Source organism: Pelophylax lessonae (assembly GCF_965119305.1).
Source record: "Pelophylax lessonae genome assembly, chromosome: 5".
NCBI lineage: Eukaryota > Metazoa > Chordata > Amphibia > Anura > Ranidae > Pelophylax > Pelophylax lessonae.
The window spans coordinates 107,898,554-107,921,707 of record NC_138772.1 but is presented as its reverse complement, the minus strand read 5'-3'; the positions used below and the strand labels follow the sequence as shown (position 1 = coordinate 107,921,707).

Sequence of the window (23,154 nt, the reverse complement as noted above, 5' to 3'; positions counted from 1 at the left end):
AAGCCTTATGCGACTCCCACAGGGTAGTTTGTGAAATCTCTGATGTGTCATTATTAGCAAAAAAAGTCATTCAGTTTCCAGGCCATTTCTCTGGGTGCCACTGACACTAAATCTAACTGAACTGCTACTGGAGCATGATCAGAGAGTGTGATGGTCTTAATAGTCGCATCTTTAAGGGAGGATAATAGTTAATGTTCTATTACAATATAATAAATCCTTGAGTATGACCCATGTACTGAGGAGTAGCAAATGTAGTCTCTGAGTTCTGGATGTCTAATCCTCCAAGCATCCACCAACTGATACTCTCCCTGTAATCTCCTAATTTCGCTCTGCCTTTGTGGTGGGAGATGAAACCATACATGGGTCCATCCTCATATTAAGGTCTCCTGTTACAATAAGCATCCCTTCTTTAAATATCATCAGTCTTTTTAAAGGAAATTATTTGGCTCTCTATTAGGGGAGTAAATGTTTGCAAAGGTACACTCCATGTCAAATAGTCCACCTTTGATGAACAAAAACCTCCCCTGAGGATCTGCCAGCTGCTCCTTTAGTATAAACACAGTGCCACTATTAGATCCAATTGCCACTCCCCGTGAGTGGCTCAAAACTGAGTCACCATAAAACCACATAGGGAAAAGGCGAGATGACAATTGAATCCCTGAGGCATGTTTAATATGTGTCTCTTGTAGACAAACCACTCCAGCCCCATAGTGATGCAGTTCTTTAATTACCTTATGCCTTTTGCATTATATGACACTAGATTTATTAGGGCCATGGACAGCCAAAAGAGCAGCTGTCATATATTTTTCTAGAGAGAAGTCCTGGAGAGGGGGAAAAAAAAGAGAAAACCAACCCCATCCCATCACCCTTCCCAAGGAGGTTATCCTCCCCTTCCTCCCTCTACCCGAGACCACCATTCCTCCCTTAACATCATTGGTGTTCCTAGGAACTCTTGCCATCCCGGAAGAGGTGGAGGTGATAGATTCAACTTGCTACAAAATTCTCTCAGATCTCCACAGTGCGGCTGTCTTTTTTCCCTTTGAGGCAGGCCGGGAAACCCCAGCGATATGAGATGTTAAAAGCCTAGATTTGCTCTGTCAGCGGTTTAAGAAGTCTTCTTCTTGCCAAAATTTCAGCCAAAAGATTGGCATGTAACTGTAGATTCACTCCTTCAAAAGTAATCCCAGCCGAATTTCGGGGCTTTTCCATGGTTATCGTCTTTTCCACTACATAATGGAACCTCACAATCACATCTCTTGAGGCATACCCGACCTGGCTTCGGTATCCTCTGTGACAGGAAGTCAGGTAAATCTGGGGATGTAGTCACAGAGAGGAGACACATTCCCACCTGGTTTGGAAAGTTCACTAATTATTATAGGGTGTCGGCTGCCAAAGGCAGCAGGAAGGTGTAAAGAAGTTGAAAGGCCTTCAGCTGTTCGGAATGAGGAAATGAAGGCCTCTATAATTTGTCCAAAGGAAGTCCTATTGATTGCTGCCTCCGGAAGCTGTCTCCTGAAGCCATGTGGGCTGGGAGAAGGAGGACAGTCAGATGAGTGCCTCCCGACAAGCTGTGTGGGCATGGGAGAAGACCCCCTGAAGTGATGTGTGCTAAGGAGGGTAACCAAGTGTGAAGACGTCTCAAAGGTAAAAGACATCAGATATCCAGAGGGCTGGGTGCATGTATCGCGATTGCTTCTGTGGTCGGGCTGGCATGCTTATTGAAGTATCATAGAAGTTGCAGAAGATACACTTCCATGGCTGGGATGACTATGGAAAGACTATGCTTGTGTGAAGAGATTATAAATGGACTATTGAGTGTCCGCTGTAGGACAAGAAAGTCTGCCCAACAGTAGGTTGGAGACAGACTCTTAGGTAGGTTCCAGAGTGAGAAGGTAGCCGCCCACAGAGGCAAGGATTTATTTTCTGTTTTATTTTATTTTGGATGTTTTTGCTGCATGCAGTCTGGTGAAGAAAACACCATTAATAAACCAAACTGTTGTTTGCAAGCACTTGTCGGCTCTCTCTCTGGGAAAACGCACCCCCCAAGGGGTCATCTACGCCTACCACCGAGCTAATCCCTCACATATGGTGGAGGTATGCAGTGGGCAGAAGCAGAGATCCCTGCAAAGAAGGGCATATGTTTGATGAACTTTGTCTGGGGCACGAGATTGCACAAACTGTGTGCGCAGGAAAAGAGATCCTGCAAGAGAGAGAAAAAAAACTACTAAGTTTTAAAGAGACAGTGGTCTTAAAAGTTTTGCTGGACTGTGAAAAATTTATTTTGGAGTGACCGAAGATGGGGCGGTCAAAGCGCCTGAAAGATGCAAGGATCGCTGAAATGAGAGACCGGATTCTATTGATGGAGGGGATGCTACCGTCTGAACCAGCCCCATCCATGCCTTAACGGAATCGGCTAAAGAGAAAAGTTGTTGTCCCTAGCAACGATGGTGTAAATGAAACGGTTATGGAGACACAGTGTTCTCAGATGGAAAGTAAGCACAAAATGGAGGAGATGTTGAAACAACTGATTATATCAAATGCAGCTCAACAGCAGGCAAATGCAGCTCAACAGCAGGCAAATGCGGATTTTCAGCGGAGCTTTGCAGCTCAACAAAAAGGCTCATCAAGAGAGCATGGCAGGCTGGAAACAGAGACGCCAGCAGCAAATGGAGGCCATCGGTATGGAGGAAACCGAGCATGTGTGCAGGGCTGAGCTGGCTGCCGTACAACGGAAAATGGAAGAAAAGGAACAACCCCTGGGGGTACAGTTACAGTGGGAAGAAACCACTGCTCTTCTTTTTTCCGAGTTGAAAAACCCTAGAAAGCCTATAATGGAGAAAGATACCATCCTCATGGAAAAGGAAATTGAAATTCAGACTTTGCAGAAGCAAAGTATGTGTGAAAGGTTGGAGTTGCGTAATCAGCTGGAAAAAAGTCTTCAGTGTTTGGAAGCTACAAAAATAGACCTGCAGGGGGCGCAGGAACAGAATGTCGCTCTGAAAACGACATTGTCTCTCAACGACAACGAGAAAAGTGAAAGAGAGGCTAAATTACTGAGTACTGTGTATGAGCTCACTACTTTGAGCAATGTGGTAGATGAATTGCGTGCGGACTGTGAAAGTTGGAAAGGGGAAGCCCAACGTGTCCAGCAGCAGTTAAAGGAGAAAGAAGCCTGTGTGGCAGAATTACATTGTTATTCCCAGATGCTAGCCAGTGAGGTAAAAGCTCTTATGCAGGGAAAAGGAGATTCTGAACACAAGAGAAAAAAAGTAGAGGTACAGCTGCAGGAATCGCAAGGCAAGGTGTCAGAAAGTGACCGATTGTGTGCTAAGCTGTCAGAGAAGGCAAACCGACTGCAGGTTGAGCTGGACAATGTTACAAATCAGCTTTCTCAAGCAGACAGAAAATCTAGAAAAATTGCCAAGGATTTTTCTATCTTGGAATCGCAGCTGCAAGACACGCAGGAACTCTTACAGGAAGAGAGGTGTCAAAGGCTGAGTTTTAGCACAAAGCTCGAACAAATGAAAGATGAGAAAAATGGCTTCCTGGAACAATTTAAAGAGGAGGAGGAAGCAAAGAAAAACCTATCAGAGCAAGTCGCAACATTGCAAGCTCAGATAGCGGTTATGAAAAAACGCATGGAAGAAAGCATTTGTTCATTAGAGAGTGTTGAAGTTGTGAAAAAGAAACTGCAGAAAGACCTTGAAGTTGCTAATCAACGCTATGAGAAAAAAACAGCTGCTTATGACAAGCTTGAGAAGACCAAGACAAGACTTCAGCAGGAATTGGATGAACTGAGTGTGAATCTGGATCACCAGAATCAGATTGTGTCCAACCTGGAGAAGAAGCAAAAGAAGTTTGATCAGATGCTTGGTGAGGAGAAGACTGTGTCTGCAAAATATGCAGTAGAACGTGACCGTGCAAAAACGGAGGCGCGTGATAACGAGAGCAAAGCCCTGTTCTTGGCTCGCTCCTTGGAGGAAGCTCTAGAATGTAAGGTTGAACTAGAAAGAGTTAACCAACAGCTGTGTACAGAAATGGAAGATTTGGTCAGCTCCAAGGATGATGTTGTGAAAAGCGTTCGGGAGCTAGAAAGGTCTAGGCGAGCCTTAGAACAGCAAGTAGAAGAGATGAAGATTCCGTTGCAGGAACTGGAAGAGGAATTACAGGCAACAGAGGATCTGTCCCAAAGAGGGGATAGTGTGCCTGATGCAGTTTTTAAAAGGATCTGTGTTTTGGGGTCTGTCCTGAGTGAGCCTCAGAAATGTGATGACATGTGGCTTGAATCACCCCTTTGGAGTAAACCGTTCCTTCAAAAACTTCAAGCATTGGAAAATGTATCATTAGAACTTCAGCAAACAAAGGAGCTGTGTAAGAAATGTGATGATTTCTCAGTTCAGGCTGAAAACCTAGTGGAGAAAACTAAAGCGGAGAAAACTAAAGCAAGTGATATAAATCTGGAAAAAAAAAAAGCAAACGCCACCTAGTGGAGAAAACTAAGGCTGTTGATGAAAACGTGAAGCAAATGAATTTCAAGTGCCTTTCAGGGAATATTTCCAAAATGGAACTGGTGAAAGACAGGTGGCAGAAGTTTGATCGTGATCTTGAGATGCATTCCATGTGGAATTCAGATAGAGAAAAGGAACTAGGTGACCTTGAGCGGTCAAATAGTTCAGCAGAAAGTGCATTGAAGAAACCTGCAAAAGAATGTGTTGCAGTTCCATGCTTCTTCACTGATACAGAGAGGAGGTCTATAATGGATACCACCCAGATCGCTGGGTTCAACTGTGTTGTTGCCTTTGACCCATATGTTGGTGGAAGGAAAGTTAATGATTTCGCTGGAAAAATGAACAGGGGTCACTTTGAAGAAATATGTGACGGCCTGTTGTGGCAAATGGAAGGCCCTCTGCACAGCATCTTAGAGCAAGCTAAGCTCAAGAAACAAAGAGTCAATGATTGTGGACAGCTGTATGGAGAGGCAACTCAAGTCACAGAGGGACGTCAAGAGTCCCTACTTGGAACAAAGCTTAGTGAAGCAGAGGTTCTCAAAGTTTTGTGGAAATCATTTATGGATTGCAGAGAGAGGCGGCTCAAGAATGTTGAAGACATTAAGACTAGCCCAATTGAGTTGCCTATGGATCACGGTCCTCCATCGCGGATAGGACAAACTTGTATGCAAGAGAAACTTGAGAAGAAGCGAAATGATGTCAAAAATGCAGTGGAAGAATGTGTATATGAGATGAGAGACAAACTGTGTGACATTTATGAGAAATCTGTCAATGAAGATGACAGAAACAGTTTCATCCGTCAGCGTGAGGATAATAGAAGGCTTATCAGTGAGAGTCAAGAGAAGTGCCTGACACATGCGTGTCTGGAAATCTGTGTCCCAACCCTAGGGTTGAAACAAGAGGGGGGGGTATTTGACAGGAAGTCAGGTAAATCTGGGGATGTAGTCACAGAGAGGAGACACATTCCCACCTGGTTTGGAAAGTTCACTAATTATTATAGGGTGTCGGCTGCCAAAGGCAGCAGGAAGGTGTAAAGAAGTTGAAAGGCCTTCAGCTGTTCAGAATGAGGAAATGAAGGCCTCTATAATTTGTCCAAAGGAACTCCTATTGATTGCTGCCTCCGGAAGCTGTCTCCTGAAGCCATGTGGGCTGGGAGAAGGAGGACAGTCAGATGAGTGCCTCCCGACAAGCTGTGTGGGCATGGGAGAAGACCCCCTGAAGTGATGTGTGCTAAGGAGGGTAACCAAGTGTGAAGACGTCTTAAAGGTAAAAGACATCAGATATCCAGAGGGCTGGGTGCATGTATCGCAATTGCTTCTGTGGTTGGGCTGGCATGCTTATTGAGGTATCATAGGAGTTGCAGAAGATACACTTCCATGGCTGGGATGACTATGGAAAGACTATGCTTGTGTGAAGAGATTATAAATGGACTATTGAGTGTCTGCTGTAGGACAAGAAAGTCTGCCCAACAGTAGGTTGGAGACAGACTCTTAGGTAGGTTCCAGAGTGAGAAGGTAGCCGCCCACAGAGGCAAGGATTTATTTTCTGTTTTATTTTATTTTGGATGTTTTTGCTGCATGCATTCTGGTGAAGAAAACACCATTAATAAACCAAACTGTTGTTTGCAAGCACTTGTCGGCTCTCTCTCTGGGAAAACGCACCCCCCAAGGGGTCATCTGCGCCTACCACCGAGCTAATCCCTCACACCTCCCACTATGCACTCTAACAATTTTTTGACTTCCTGGGGGCACCTTTGCCAGCAGAGGATTTTCCCAGCAGAGACTATGTTATTATCAGATCTTCCTCCCTATACTTCTCCGGTAGGCCCTTTATTCGCACATTTTTCCTCTGACTTTGATTCTCCTGATCCTCTAATTTACATAGTAAGGATCTATTAGCTCTCTGCAATGACTTCATCTGTTTATTTATTTCCTCCAATAATGGATCATGTACATCTAATCTCCCCTCCATCTCCTCCACTCGGCTAAGTACCTGTCCAATATCTGCCCGGACTGCAGCTATATCTGTTTTCAAAGATGTTTCCATTTTAGGCAGCAACCCCCGCTAAAGCTTCTTTAATAAGAGGCATACTTGCTTGAGCTTCCTCGAAGCTAGCGTCTCCTTCCACTGCTGAGACTAAGCTCCCATCTTTAAGACCCTTATTTTTCACTTTAGGCCCCCCTAGGGGTTTCCTCCAGTACTTTTTGGCCTAATTGCCTCCAGGCTACTTGTCCTCCAAGCTGTAAGTTCTTCCGTTATCGGTCTTTGCTTTCCTGTCCCTGACCGCACTGAGGCCCCCTGTCTAGGGCAACCAAGCCCCATTTTTAACATGCTAGTCTCTGCTGACATGTAACGCTAGGTACTCCCTGGGCTAGGGTTGGGTTACTTTGTTAGCTTTATTTGATTTACCTCTCATATTCAGCCTCAGACGGTCTTAGCTGTAGATTGGAGGAATGGAAACATAAATACCTAAGCAACCGTGGATAACTAATCATTAGAGGTAAATGGTTAAGTAGCAGTGTGGAACAGATTACTGTTAAGAGAGATGCGGCAACAGCCTGCAAAGGCCAGGAATAAACTCAGTCCTTTTCTTTCTATTATGTTACAAATATCTTGCTTACATCAATTGCCAGATAAGGGCCCTTCTCCAGTCTCCATTCCACGGTTCCTCAAGGGGGCACTCTAAAAAGTCCCTTTTAGATGTTGATATCCACTTTATGGAGTAAGAAAGGGGAGACCACTAGCTAGAAGAAAGGGATAAAGCATATAGCTGAGCATATAGAGGGGAGGGCTACAAGGTGTGTGGCAATGAAATGCAGATTAGAGCAGCAATACAACTATATGTTGGCAATTCTAAAGGAACCATCTGTCTCTGCTAGAGTCTTTCCTTCATAGTCCAAATACAGAGTCTGTCACTTTCCTCTTCTCTAAATGACCCCCCATGAGATGGACCCAGGAGGAGAGTAATATGCTAGGATGGTTCAGGGGACCTCCTGATGATATCCGTCCTTCAGTAAGCACCCTCAGTTAGCCTTCTCTCAGATCCCACTGAAAGCAGGCTTACCAGTCATGAAGCACCAGTTCATGGAGGAAAAATCATCAAAAGGCTCTCATTCTGTCATGGCTTCCGCCGGTGGAGGCAGGAGGGGAGTCAGGAAGCCTGGGCATCCATGGAGGCAGAAGGGGAGTCAGAGAGTCTGGGCATCAATGGAGGCGGGAGGGGAGTGAGAAAGCCCAAGGAACGGCTGCGCAGGACTCCCACCTGCTATGCATTCAGAAGGCCGGATGTGGTCTCTCTTCAGTGCGGCTCGCTGTACACATCGGGTGGCAGCAGGGGCTCGGACAGTGGCTTGCCTACTCCAGTGTGAGCATGAGCGTCATCTCATGTCAGAGCTCTTCCACCCATCTCACCTCCCATGAGCCTCTTGCTTCTGCTTAGAGCAGTTTTTAACCCAAAAGCAAACATTTCTTATATTGCAGCTTACCAATTCTTACATATGATGGCTGTATTAGTTTTATTTTTTAGGCTTTCTTTTTTTTATTTTCATCTGGTGATCTAGTCAGTAAGTCTGTTATTTTTCATAAGAACAAGATCTCTTGCAGATGTAGCTGTTATAAAAGATGAGACAAATCATTCAACATTGGCAGGGGTTCTTTCAATGATCAGCTTTTATGTAAAACCTTTATCCCATTAGGAAAATAAAAACTGTTTGCTGTAACTGCTTAGAAAGTGTTAACTGGAGTTTGTCTTTAGTTTGTTTAGTGCAGGGATTACTAAATGACTCCCACTCTGCCGCCACTGTCATTCTCACAGCAGGGCAGGGGCTGGAGGTGCTGCAGTTCAGGATGGAGAGCTGAAGTCTTTTCAAATTAACAAGCAAGTTTGCAGCCACCAAATCACATGGGGTTTGGTGCAGTGTAATTTGAAAAAGTAATGCTTGCTCTACTTTGTTCATGGTTCCAGTGTATTTTGCAGCCCGTTTCAAAGGGCTGTCAAAACTGGACCACATGCACTCCGGTGTGAACCGGCCCTTGAACATCCTCTGCATAACTGTATTAATTCAACAGTTCATCAGTCAGTATGAGGTAGATGTGGGCCATCTAGAAAACATCTTTATTCAGTTAGGACACAGCAGGTTTGATGTAATGCCCTCCTCCCTGGAAACACATAATTGCCTTTTATCATGTATCTGGCGACGACTGGAATGTTGTAGAGGCCTCTCTTGCACTTCCTGCCCAACACTCCTGAAGGTGAAATCCGCTTTTTGGTGGATAAAGCTGGGGGTTGCAGTCCTAAGAACAGGATAATGAAGCAGCTTGGCACCAGATCAAGAGATGGTAGCAGAGCCGGTATGCAAGTAGAGACCAGCTGTAACAAGGGACCAAGTCAGCAGGCAGAACAAGTTCAGGAAGCAGGCCAAGGGCGCTAACAGGCAGGCAGTGCAGTACTGAATCAGCATACAAAGACAAGTCCAGTAAACAGGCTGAGGTCAGAGAGATCTGGTGAACAAGGTTAATGCAGGAGCAAAGGCAAAGTCCAGAAGAAAGCCGGGTCATACACACAGTAAGAAGGTTGATCAGGTCACAGGAATACAGGTACATGCTGAAGACCATTCAACAACTGCTCATGGTGACAGGCCAGTAAAAGGGCACCAAGTATGCATGCTAATTCGTATGTGCACATGTACAGGTGCGAGTATGCACACAAAGAATTGAAATAATAATTCTATTACCTCTTTGCCTAGAAGTATTGGCACATGAGCAATGCACATGCGCACGAATATGAGCATAAGTTTGCACTGGTCTTCCGGTGCTGGAAATCTTGTTTATCTTACACCTTTCCTTTGCTCCCACACAGCTTTATCCATACACTGGGCATACCAGGAATGGAGGTGCATGTGACCCGTCCTCTCTCTCTTTTTGGGGATTGGCACATGAAAATGATGTTACAATGAGGTGAGGGCATTAACCGCTTCCCCACTGCTCACTGTGCTGCTACTGCGGCACAGTGGCTCGTTATCGTCTGGCGACGTAGGTCTACGTCACCAGACATTCCCCTCTCTCGGCGGCGCGCCGGAGGCTCGCTCCCGCTGTTATCAGTCACAGCGGGAGTCGGGCCAGGGGAGGAGTGGCGGCGATCGCCGCTGCTCTTTCCCCGATCGTCGGGGAATCTAGTTTGGAGATCCGCCCGCTTGTGTAAACAGAGCGGGCGGATCTCCTAAGTGACAGGCAGGGTCAGATTGCAGGGTTCAGCATAGCTGAACCCTCGATCTGTCCTTGTGTCACTCAGCAGTCACCTCCCCCCCCCCCCACACGTTAGTAAGCACCAGGCATACATTAACCCCTCCCTCTCCAATAAAATTAACCCCTTCCCTGCCAGTGTCATTTTTACAGTAACAGTGCATATATATAGCACTGATTACTGCAGTAATGTCACTGGTACCCCCAAAAGTGTCAAAAATGTCAGTCACTGGTCCGATCTGTCCGCCGCAATGTCGCAGTCCCGCAAAAACAAAATTGCAGATCGTCGCCATTACGCGTTAAAAAAAAACACCAAAAATGACAGAAATCTTTCCCTTTGTTAGTAAACGCAATAACTTTTGCGCAAACCAATCAAAATACGCTTATTCTGATTTTTTTTACCAAACATAGGTAGCAGAAAACAAATTGGCCAAAAATGTAAAAAAAAAACGATTTTTACATTTTTTTGGGGGGGGAATTTCATATATAACAATAACAATAAAAATATTGTTATTTTTTCAAAATAAACGCTCTTTTTTTGTTTATAGCGCAAAAAGTAAAAATCGCACAGGTGATCAAATACCACCAAAAGAAAGCTCTGTTTGTGGGAAAAAAAGGACGTAAATTTCATTTGGGTACGGCATCGCACGACCGCGCAATTGTCAGTTAAAGTCGCACATCGCCGAATCGCAAAAAGTGGCCCAGACGTAAGACAGCAAAATCCTCTAGTGGTAAAGTGGTTAAAGAAAACCTGTGGATGTGTCCTGCATGGGAGAGGCCCAAGTTTGTTTTAAAAAGATGTTTTGTGATCTCAACAACAATTCCATTACACTGAGTGACAAACATGTCACTTTAGTAGCTAATGTCTGCAGGCTGAAAGCAAGAGGCAGGGTTTCCCCCAGGCAGGCCATTATTAACTGTAAGCCATTCTTAAAGCTGAACTCTGGGGGAAAGAAAAAAGCTCCCTTGTGCTGGGGCTTACCCAAGACTTCAAGGGCTTAATGCTAACTTAAATCTTTAGTGTTCACCACATCTTCTCTATGTGTTGGAGGTCAGATGCCCTCTGAAATCACCAAGATTAAATCAGTACCCATACCTCTGCACTGGACCTGAGGATGCAACTTCGGAGGACGCTTTCTGGGTGGAGCAAAATGCATTAAGCCGGTGGATACTTCTGGTTATGTCATGTCCACTCTTTGGAACGCAAACTGCGACTTTTGAATTCTAGAAGGGCGTCATTACATGCTCACATACAAGAGGAGAGTTTTGTAAGTGCGCAATTGGCTTTTATATGTTTTTTTAACAATACAAATGGAATTACACTATGGATTTTTCCTGATTTTATCTCCATGCACTCATATGAGGTTCTTGGACCTACCTGCCGGAGTCATAAAAGAAAGAAAAAAACATTTTCTGCCACTGGAGGATTATTTTTGAAACACAGGCATTTAACCTATCACTAGTCGGTGAGTAAGGGCACATATGGAGGGTAGCACAATGGCACTTGTTGGAACATACTGGCACTGGAAGAATAAGATAAACAGCACTTTAAAGGACTTATTGTTCATGCACATTTTTTGCACTTATTGCACTTTAATTATTTTATAAAGTGTTATGTATTGTGATTTAAATATTATGGCATAATGAGCTAGCTTATGACATACTTACCTACTTGCCTTTCAAAGGAAGTCCTCCAGTCACCGCTGACAGGGCTTCCATCTTCACCCAGTCTTCCTTTCGGGTTTGGCGGCCAGGGTTGCGATGATGTCACTTCCGCACATGCGTGTGAGAGCAGTTGCTGTGGCACATTGCTCTGCATTTAACAGCATACTGCGTGCCCCAAATGCGGGGCATCATTACGCATGTGCGGGTGATGTTATCAGCTATTGCAGATGTGAATATCTCCTAAACAATGCACCTTATTCATTGTACCTACAGAGAAGGCTGATTGTCAGCTTACTTGTAGGTACAAATTAAAGTAGAGACTTTGCTACAACTTTAAGTTAAAAAAAAAACACGTTTTATTGTTTTCAGAGCAGCCTCTATCCTCTGATGCATTTAGTATAGTTACCTTTTTGAAGATTATTCCTATTTATATTTATTGCACAGATATTCTTTGCCCCATGGCACCCTGCTTCATGTAAAGGACGTATACTTTATATTTTCTAACTTTATACCCATGTTTTGCAATCACCTTTGATTTGAAAGTTTTCCTGTTAAACCTCTTTCTGGAATTTTAAGCTGTATAGATTAAATAGAGCGAGGGCATTTGGCTTTGTGAGTCCCAAGCGCAGGTTGGCTTTGAGCTATTTCAGATCATATTGGCAGTATTGTGTTTCCTGAACGCATCACAAACAGTGGAAACGTTAGATTTCATTCCTTTAGTGAACTCGGCAATGTCAGTGTGTGCGGAGATGTGATCCAGGTAGAAAACAATCATTTGTGCTTCTAACTCAAAGCCAATGTGCAGTGTGGGCGTAGTGCCCGCAGAGCTCCCCTTGCAAAGGTGAACGGTGCCGTTATCTAGGGAGTACACGGCCTTAGCTGTCATCTTGGAAAGCAACAAATAATGTTTCTTTGCTTTGGTAGAAGTAATGAAGGCGTTCTGTATGTTTCTGTCATTTTGTAACTATACGAGGAACACAATTGCATGATCCCCAGAGTAATGCAAATATAGGTCCTTTTATGTTTAAGAAATACCTTTATATACAGCTTTTTAAAAGGCTTGTATAAATAAGGTGACATGTTCTTAAAGGCCAATTCAAGCCTAAACATTTCCTTTAGTTTTTGAAAGGATAGGTTATGAAAGCCATACATGGCTAATCAATAGATTCTTTCGTCAACACTACACAGCATGGATGGAAGAATCTCCAGCCATCTGAAAGGAAGCAGTCACCGTTCAACCAATAATTTTCCACCTGGCTCAGTTGATTTTTTAATCAGTATTAACCTCTTGCCGACCGCCCACTGTAGTATTACTGCGGCAGGGCGGCTCGGCTGCGCAAAATCACGTAGTACTACGTGATTTCTTACACAAGGTCTTGGCGGCGCGCGTGCGCCACCGGAGTCGCGTTCCCGCTGCGTTTAGACATAGCGGCAGGAGCGGCGGCAATTGCCACCAGCCTCCCGCAATCGTCAGATAAACTGACAGAAGACCCACCTGCTTATGTAAACAAAGCAGGCGAGTCTTCTGTCAGACAGGCAGGGAGAGATCAGAGGTTTCAGCTAAGCTCTCTGTGCCTGTCACAAAACCCTCCACACAGTTAGTGAGCATATTTAGGTACACATTAACACCTTTGATCACCCCCAGTGTTAACCCCTTCCCTGCCAGTGTCATTTATACAGTAACAGTGCATATTATTTAGCACTGATTACTGTATTAATTTCACTGGTCCCCAAAAAGTGTCAAAAATGTCAGTTAGGGGTGGGTCCGATCTGTCCGCCGCAATGTCCCAGTCCCGCTATAAAACGCTGATCGCCGCCATTACTAATAAAAACAAAAAAATAAATAAAAATTCCAAAAATCTATTCTGTAGTTTGTAAACGCTATAACTTTTGGGCAAACCAATTAAAATATGCTTTCTTTTACGCTTTACCAAAAATATGTAGCAGAATACAAATTGGTCTAAACTGATGGAAAAAAATTAGATTTTTAAAAAAATTTTATAGGGAATGTTTTATAGCAGAAAGTAAAAAATATGGCGTTTTTTTCAAAATTGTCACTCTTTTTTTTTGTTCATAGCTCAAAATCTAAAAACCGCAGAGGTATTTAGGTACAGCATCGCATGACTGCACAATGTTCCGACAATGTAGCGCAGCTCCGAATCCCAAAAAATGGCCTGGTCGTTAAGGGGGTAAAACCTTCTGGAGCTGAAGTGGTTAAACTTGAAGAGCCTTTTCTGGAACTTTTTGTTTACAAGTTTAAATTAGGTTTTTTTTTGCTAGAAAATTACTTAGAACCCCAAACATATATATATATATATATATATATATATATATATATATATATATATATATATATTTTTTTTTTTTTTTTTAGCAGAGACCCTAGTGAATAAAATAGTGATCATTGCAATATTTTATGTCACACAGTATTTGCGCAGCCATCTTTTAAAATCAATATTTTGGAAAAAATACACTTTAATGAATAAAAAAAAAAAAAACACAAAAATTACCCACATTTTTTGTGTAATGTGAAAGATGATGTCATGCCAAGTAAATATATACCTGAAATGTCATGCTTTAAAATTGCATACGCTTGTGGAATGGCGACAAACTAGAGTACCTAAAAATCTCGATTGGTGATGCTTTAAAAATGTTTGCAGGTTACCTGTTTAGTGTTACAGAGGAGGTCTTGCACTAGAATTGATGCTCTTGCTCTAACGGCCGTGGCGATACTTCACATGTGTGGTTATAACACCATTTACATATCTGGGTGCAACTTATGTATGCAATCCCTTCTGGGCGCGAACACGGAGGGATGTGGCACTTTATTTTATTTTTTTCCTCTTATTTATTTTACTTTTTTTTTATATTTTTACACTGTCCCTTTTAACTCCGTTGTTAAATGTTAAAGTAATGACGTATTTTTACTATGGGCCGGTCGGCAAGTGGTTAAACCCAAAACCAAAAATGTAATATATTGCAGCTTACCATTCCTTAGATGTGGTGGCTTCATTAGTTTGCTTTTTTAGGGGATTTTTCCTTCTGTTTTCACCTGATGATCTGGCCAGTAACACACCTCTTGTATTAGAGTGCCCCTATTTGGATTAAGGAGCACAGAGGACACCTTTGGAGAGCAGCATTGGCAATCTCTGGGGAGTGGAGAGTTAAATGTACTAGCAGATCACTAGCAGTGATCCCAAATTGAAGCCAAACTCCAGCCCACACTGTAGGTACAGCAAACATTTTTTTTTTTTTGTTTTGGTATAAAATTTTTACATGAATAAATAAAAGCTGATCAGTGTAGGCATCCTTGTCATTGGTAAATGATTTGTCTCAACCCTGTAACTCGCTAAAATTGCAGGAGAGCTTTCACCAGGTGAAAAAAAAAAAAAGAAAGAAAGCCTAAAAAGAAAATGAATGCAGCCATAACATCTAATCGTTGGTAAGCTGCAATATAATTGTTTGCTCTTTGGTTTAATACCACTTTAATCAACTTTTGTTGAACTGGGTGGCAGGGCCCTCCATGGCTCACATTTTGCCCAATTTTTAATGATTCCCACTGGGGATATTCTCCCTCACTGCATATTTCCGTGACACGAGGACAATGTTAACTCCTTCACACTGGCTGTACACACATAGGTGACAGCTCAGTGCTGAGCTTTAATGCGGTGCTTCCATTTATAAGTGCACAGCTGGCATTTTTGTTTTGTACTGGCAGCATACGTGCTCACAACACTGTATCTATGCTGTCATCTACAGCTCATGGTCACTGTTAACAACAAATCACATTGAAAGCCAATCACAGTGATCACATAATATGGAAGCATTGAAAACACCTCTGGTGCTTAGATGAGAAGGGTAAGAAGGAGTTGGTAGTTGAACTCACTAATAAAAAAAACACACCACTGAATTGTAGAATTAATAAAAAAATAAATAAATGAATGCTGCTATTGTAAGTGCCTGAATCTGTTTTGTCATCAGCTCCCTTGTAATCTACTCTACATTAGAACTCAAAGTGGGAAAGAAAAGTCAGTACTTTAGGCCAATCAGAATCTGCTACATGCTTAGGTGGTGAAAAGGAACACAAAATGAGTAAGGATGGAGATAAGCTCAAAAGTCTACTTGTCGGTGGGGTGTAGTGAGGTGTGGCGGCAATAGTAACACAGTCGGTTGCAATAGAAGACTTCATATTGGAGTAATGCAGCAACAGTTCATAACAAACCTAGTGGAAAGGCTGCCTACCTGGGGGCAGCACACTTTGGCTCAGCTCCAGCTGTCCACTCTTAAAATACTACAGCATCTGCTATGGGACAATGATAGTACACATATCAGCCTTAGCCACATCCCTTCCTGGGCATCACATTAATCTTTGTTGAGATCCAGTTGCGGTCCCTTTAGCCTGGTGTTGGTGACCCCAGGGGCTTCGCTGGCTCATTTACAGTGATCTTCTCCATCTATCTGAGCTCCCTTGGAGGCGACACTATACTCCTATGTGGAGAAAAGGGGAATGTTTGTTGGAAACCAACAAAACATTAACACACTGGACTTTCAAAGGCCCATGATAAGATAGATTTGATACACGTGGTTATTAAAAGAGAAAATTTTATTAAATACGTTTTAAAATTACAGAGCAGGGGAAAAACAACTCCACACTCAGTGAAAACGTTTATCATAAAAAAAGAAAAAGCCAGACATCATAACATTACAACAATATGGAGATATATAAATGTTCAGGAGTTGATCTGATTAACAGTCAACCAATACTTGACTTTATGAAGTCTGTCTGATTAGCGGTCAACGCGTTTCACCGCAAGCTTTATAAGGACTGACAATAATCAAGACAATTCTTCTCCATATGAATGCGGCATATATGGCTTTTGGGCGGACACAGGGCACTGGCGAAGAGCAGGGCAACATAAGCAATTGATGCAGCCAATGGGATAAAATCCTGATAGAATTGCAGTGCAGGGGATAAAGCAGCAATGTGGTGTTTCCAGAAGGGCGAGAACAGACAAATGAATAGTTGATCGAGCTATTTATCAATTTCCTCAACAGTATGATTTTAATACATAGCTGGCACGGGTATAAGTCCATCAAGACGCCTCTGCATATATACAATCCGGGGGGCGGAAGGAAACCCCAAAATGCCGCGGCCCCCAGAGGGGCAGAGGTGGCGTCTGCACAAATACCGCAGAGGGGTAGATAAGCAAGGTATTGCCACTATATATTATCCCCTTCCTAGCAACACTAGGCGGTCTTTTCCGCCAAAACAGATGAAACAGTGCCCGCACACTTGTGCACACGCCTGTCCCCGCTTGTGTCCTGGGCGGCATTCCCCGTTTCTCTATATAATTTGGATTATGGCACCAGGCTTGTAGCTCATCCTGGTTTATACTCCTATGTGGTTTTAACCTCTTTGGCTTGTTGTCTGGATACACTGAATGCCACTTGAATATCCTTGTACCTGTTATATGAGCATCCCTGAAGAAGATTTCAAAACCCTATTTTTGAAATGTGTTGGATGTCTCATCTAATTTCCGCTTTGGGTCAAGTTCTTGGCAACTACTACTACTACTGTACTGCCTTTGTATTATGTACAAGCTACCAATTCATCAAATTTTACTCTTTGATATGTAATAAAGCAATTTATATTTTTATATTCTCTGTGTATGAAGTTTCCATTGTCTGTTGTGCCTACAATAGTCCCCTTTACCTTGGAGGGTATTCCTGTTTCAGCCAGGTACACTCACGGTTTCCAGCAAGGTTAAGAAAGCAGGTTACAGCCAGACTGACAGCTTCTGTTAAGAGGGCAGAATGCAGCCTGACCGTCTTATACCTAGGCAGGAAGATACCCAAAGGAGTTACATCCCTACACTTTCCTTCCTTGTCAGTAACCTTTCTGCTACTTCTAGTACCTTCCCTAACAGATGGGGTACCTTTCCCTATGCTACCCACTTACATAAACCACACCAAGCCTGGGAGCCAGGGCCTTAAATAGATTGCTTCACCAATGGCCCAGGAAACCATAGAGGAACTATGTTCCTCTTGACTTTCACTCCAGCTACAAGGCCGCGTCGCTGAGGATGAACGCCACCTGCAGTGGAGAGAGCCAGGGCCCTAAATAGATTGCTTCCCCAATGGCCCAGGAAACCATAGAGGAACTATGTTCCCCTTGACTTTCACTCCAGCTATAAAGGCTGCGCCGCTGAGGATGAGCGCCACCTGCAGTGGAGAGAGCCAGGGCCCTAAATAGATTGCTTCCCCAATGGCCCAGGAAACCATAGAGGAACTATGTTCCCCTTGACTTTCACTCCAGCTACAAGGCCGTGCCGCTGAGGATGAGCGCCACCTGCAGTGGAGAGGGCCAGGGCCCTAAATAGATTGCTTCCCCAATGGCCCAGGAAACCATAGAGGAACTATGTTCCTCTTGACTTTCACTCCAGCTACAAAGGCCGCGCCGCTGAGGATGAGCGCCACCTTCAGTGGAGAGAGCCAGGGCCCTAAATAGATTGCTTCCCCAATGGCCCAGGAAACCATAGAGGAACTATGTTCCCCTTGACTTTCACTCCAGCTATAAGGCCGTGCCACTGAGGATGAGCGCCACCTGCAGTGGAGAGAGCCAGGGCCCTAAATAGATTGCTTCCCCAATGGCCCAGGAAACCATAGAGGAACTATATTCCTCTTGACTTTCACTCCAGCTACAAAGGCCGCGCCGCTGAGGATGAGCGCCACCTGCAGTGAAGAGAGCCAGGGCCCTAAATAGATTGCTTCCCCAATGGCCCAGGAAACCATAGAGGAACTATGTTCCCCTTGACTTTCACTCCAGCTACAAGGCCGTGCCGCTGAGGATGAGCGCCACCTGCAGTGGAGAGAGCCAGGGCCCTAAATAGATTGCTTCCCCAATGGCCCAGGAAACCATAGAGGAACTATGTTCCTCTTGACTTTCACTCCAGCTACAAAGGCCGCACCGCTGAGGATGAGCGCCACCTGCAGTGGAGAGAGCCAGGGCCCTAAATAGATTGCTTCCCCAATGGCCCAGGATACCATAGAGGAACTATGTTCCTCTTGACTTTCACTCCAGCTACAAGGCCGCGTCGCTGAGGATGAGCGCCACCTGCAATGGAGAGAGCCAGGGTCCTAAATAGATTGCTTCCCCAATGGCCCAGGAAACCATAGAGCAGGGATCCTCAAACTACGGCTCTCCAGCTGTTGCGGAACTACACATCCCATGAGACATTGTAAAACTCTGACACTCACAGACATGACTAGGCATGATGGGAATTGTAGTTCCTAAACAACTGGAGGGCCATAGTTTGAAGACCCCTGCCATAGAGGAACTATGTTCCTCTTGACTTTCACTCCAGCTACAAAGGCCGCGCCGCTGAGGATGAGCGCCACCTGCAGTGGAGAGAGTAGACTGCACCTGCCTACAAATTACTTCTAATCCATTGTTCATTCGCAGGCTGGTGGCAGGGAGGTGCCCAAGCTGTATTACTTAATGTCAGTATAGAAAAGTTTAATTACTAACTTAACCATGCTTTCTGGCAGAGCTTTGTAAATCTCAGGGCTGCATGAACAAAATTAGACACTCTTTGGCAGATAAAGCAGTTCCCATACATATATTTTAACTTTATATTTGGTTGTTTGCTTGGAGTTCGGCTTTCAGTGCAGAGGCTTTCTGATTCCTGAGATTTGTCCAGACCTGAGAGCGGACGTACCAAAATACAAAGGAAGGCAAACAAAAGAGCAGCACTGTTACACCACAATTAAAGTTATTTATTATGCATCCTCAAGCTTTAACGCTATTCCAGTTTTTGGATGCTTTAATGTCTTTTAATTGCTTGTGCAGTCCTTTAGTTTGAAACATTTGTGACTGATTAATTTACATTACAAATTTCCTGTTCCTTCTTCATTTTCTTTCAGACTTTTTGAACATCCTCAGCCATTTCAATTTCGACAATAATTACTTTCACTGAGACATCTTCCATATCCTCTCAAGATATGATGACTTGCCTTCAAATTCACTGTTATAATAAGCCATCAGCTAGTCCTAAGTGCTCACCCATTGCAGATAATGCTGTCATCGATCTTAGTCAATTGTTTGTTCCTTTTTCTATTTACATAAATGTACCTACATTAATGGAAATCTGTACTTTTAAAATGCATTAGTTCCTTTATTATAGCGAGGATACAGAACAACTTTGCAAATTTGACCACTTACCTCTGCCTTTCTTTTCATGCTCTGTGAAAGCTGTCATCAAAGGCCGATGCGAGTATAAACAATGCTTTGTTTACATTTACCATGAAAGCACTTATCATAAGTACAATGCAGGGAAAAGCTATCTGACTCAAATTATCAGTAGCAGGAACTCTAAATGAAGTTTTCTATATTACACTGCACTTATGTAAACACTGAAGAACAGATCGCAAATTGCTATAAAAAAAAAAAAATCACCTCCTCCCTGTCCATCACACCTGGCTTTGTATTCATGCTCTGTGATTACTGTCATCAAAGGCCGATGCAAGTAGAAATGATGATTTGTTTACATTTATCCTGTAAGCACTTATTATAAGTACAATGCAGGGAGCAGCTGTTTGACTCAAATTGATCAGTACTAGGAGTTCTAAATGATGTTTTCTATACTAAATTGTACTGATGTAATCCCTGAGAAACAGATCGCAAACTGCCAAAAAAAAAAAAAGTTAATCTCTTCCCTGTCCATCACCCATGCCATATGATTCCATCCGGCCAACTGTGAAAATCAGAATACAAACGCCTGGGACTTGTCATGACAGCTTCTAAAACACAGGTAAAAAGAGAAAGAAGAAAGTCTTTTTTTTTTTTTTTTGCAATACTTCCTGGCGTCACTTACCGCTTATAGCATAACTCCCAACTGTCCCTGATTTCATGGGACTGTCCCTGATGTGGAACAAAGTCCCTCTGTCCCTCTACCCTTCTTATTTTTCCCTCATTTTGGTCTGATCTACTGTATATAGTTGTGTATAAAATGCACTATTTAGCTATCAAAAAAATGTTTCCCCAGAAAAACTTTTATCCAAATTCTAAATTAATGTATATGTAAATTCCAAAAACCAGTATAAAGGAATAGCACTGGTAAAAAAAAAAAAAAAGCATTTTTGGTATTAATTAATCGTTTTTTTTTTTTTTTTGTATAATTCTCCCTTAACCACTTCTAGACCAGAAAGGTTTTCCCCCTTAATGACCAGGCCCTTTTTTTTTGCGATTCGACATTGTGTTACTTTAACAGACAATTGTGCGGTCCCGCAACACTGTGCCCTAATAAAATTGATGTCCTTTTTTTCCCAGAAATAGAGCTTTCTTTTGGTGGTATTTGATCACCTGTGCAATTTTTATTTTTTGTGCTAAAAAAAATTTAAAAAATAAAATTTTTTCATCATATTAAGCCAATTTGTATTCTGCTACATATTTTTGGTAAATATATTTATTGGGTTGCGCAAAAGTTATTGCATCTACAAACTAGAGGAAATTTGTCATTTTATCTATTTTATTTTTTTATTATTAGTAATGGCGGCGATCAGCCATTTTTAGCAGGATTGCAACATTGCGGCGGACAGATCGGACACCTAACTGACAGTAATCAGTGCTAAAAATATGCACTGTTACTGTACTGACACTGGCAGGGAAGGGGTTAAAACCTGGGGCGATCAAAGGGTTAAATGTGTCCCTAGGGGATGCTTTCTAACTGTAGGGGGATGTATTTACTGAATGAACACAGAGGCCTGTGTTCCTAAATAAGAGGAACACAGTATCCCTGTGTCCATTACAGACAGAATAGCGGTCTGCCCTGTTTACAATAGCAGATCGCTGTTCTGTCTCCACAGGGAGCGATTGCGGGTTCCCAACCACAGTCGTGGCCACCGGACCCGCTGATTGGCTTCCCCTGTGGCGAGTGGGGGGCGGGACTGTACAGTTACGTCATTCCAAGGGACAGAGTCGGCCTGCCGCACTATATGTACTGCTGGCGATCTGCGAATGGTTAAAGGAGATGCACAGCCAAAGCTTGTTTGGCTGTACATCTCCTATGGATCACAGGAGTGCAGTTCATTCTGCATTCCTGTGACCCGTTTTCAGTAGAGAACGGGCTGAAGTCCGCTCTCTGTTGAAGGTGGCCGGCGGTACCTGGCAGGTGAAGGGCCAGCAGGGACCAGGGTAAGTATCATGCAGAGCTGGGTACACGGATTAACAGGATGCGTAGTCAGACGAGCTTGGTCAGCAACAGATGGTCAGATATGAGCATGGGCAGCAGACAAGAGAATAGTCAGGATACAGGCAGAGGTCAGCAACACTAGAGCAGGCAAATAAGCAGGAGGCAGAGCAAAATCCAGAGACAAGCCAATGTCAGGGCAGGTAGCTTTCAAGCGTGGTCAGTACACACCAGATCATTCACAGATCAGATACAGGAGCAGATGCAGGGACAAGGGGAGAGGTGTGGCTCAGACAGCAGCACTGACTAGTACAACTGCCACACTTAAATAGTCCATTTAGTGCCAGTAGTAGTGGATATGTGCACGTCTTTGCATAGAAACACGAGTACCTGCAGTCCTATGCCTGCAAAGCTGTATGCGCCTCGAGCCTTCGTCTGTACTATGGCCAGTGCTTTCCTGACACTCGGTATCTCTGGATTTATTAACTAACTTGTTTTTGTATTTATTTATTTATTTGTGTGAGAAGTTTAATTTTCCTTGCAAGATCATTTTTGCATGGCGATGAACCAGGAATAGTTTGCTTTGCTGGAATATCCAGAAACCTAGCAGGAAATTTGCTAACACAGAACTTAGCGCCAACTTAGCGCCAAACCCTATTGAAGTCTATGAGAGCTGGTTTTTGTTATTTTTTTGTTGCTCTTTTCAAGGCTAATATGAATACTTTGGTATCAATTACACAATACACATACCCTTGAATAACATTTGGGGGTGCTTTAAAATGGTATTAAACCCATAAACAACAACTTATTATATTGCAGCTTGCCAAAGCTTAGATGTGTTGCCTGAATTCATTTTATACTTTTTGGCTTTTCCTTGGTTTTGACCTGTTGATTTTGCCAGTGTAATTGTTTTTCAACTTCCAATAACAGACCAAGCTGACCAGCAAAAGTGTCAGTTAGATGATTTAAACAAACCATTTAACACTGATAAGGGTGCTTACAATAATCAGCTTTTATTCACTGATGTTAAACCTTTATCCCAAAAGGAAAATAACTGTTTTATTCACTGCTTATAAAGTGTTAGCTGGAGTTTGGCTAGTGTATTTAAATCTGCTAGTCCATCTAACACGCCCCCCAGATTGACAATGCTGCTGTCCAAAGGTGTCTCTGTTGCTCCTTCATCCAGAATGGAGGTACCTTAATACAAGAAGAGTGTTAATGGGCAGATCACTAGGTGAAATAAAGGAAAGAAAAGCCTAAAATGCCTAAAGATTGGTAAACTGCAATAAATTACATTTTTTGCTTGTGAGCTGAAATATATTTGAAGCCTGTATGTGATGTTTAAAAGCAGTAAAATGTACTCACTTACAAGTGACAATTGTTTACAAAAAGTGACTTGGGATCTTTCATTTTATGAGTGACAGATTTCCATGTAAAGTTTGTTAACAGACATCAGCCAGGGGTTTGGGTGGCAGCCTGGTCACATATGGTGAGTTTGTTCTCCTGTCTGCCTGACTGTAAACAGACTGGGTTCAGATCCAACTCATGTTTAA

The 23,154-nt window shown here is 43.1% G+C and overlaps 1 protein-coding gene across 2 annotated transcripts in view; it reads left to right on the top strand.

Moving 5' to 3' along the window:
- DPP6 (dipeptidyl peptidase like 6) overlaps positions 1-23,154 on the top strand; it is a 1,508,982-nt gene that overhangs the window by 1,386,103 nt on the left and 99,725 nt on the right. The window lies entirely within an intron of this gene.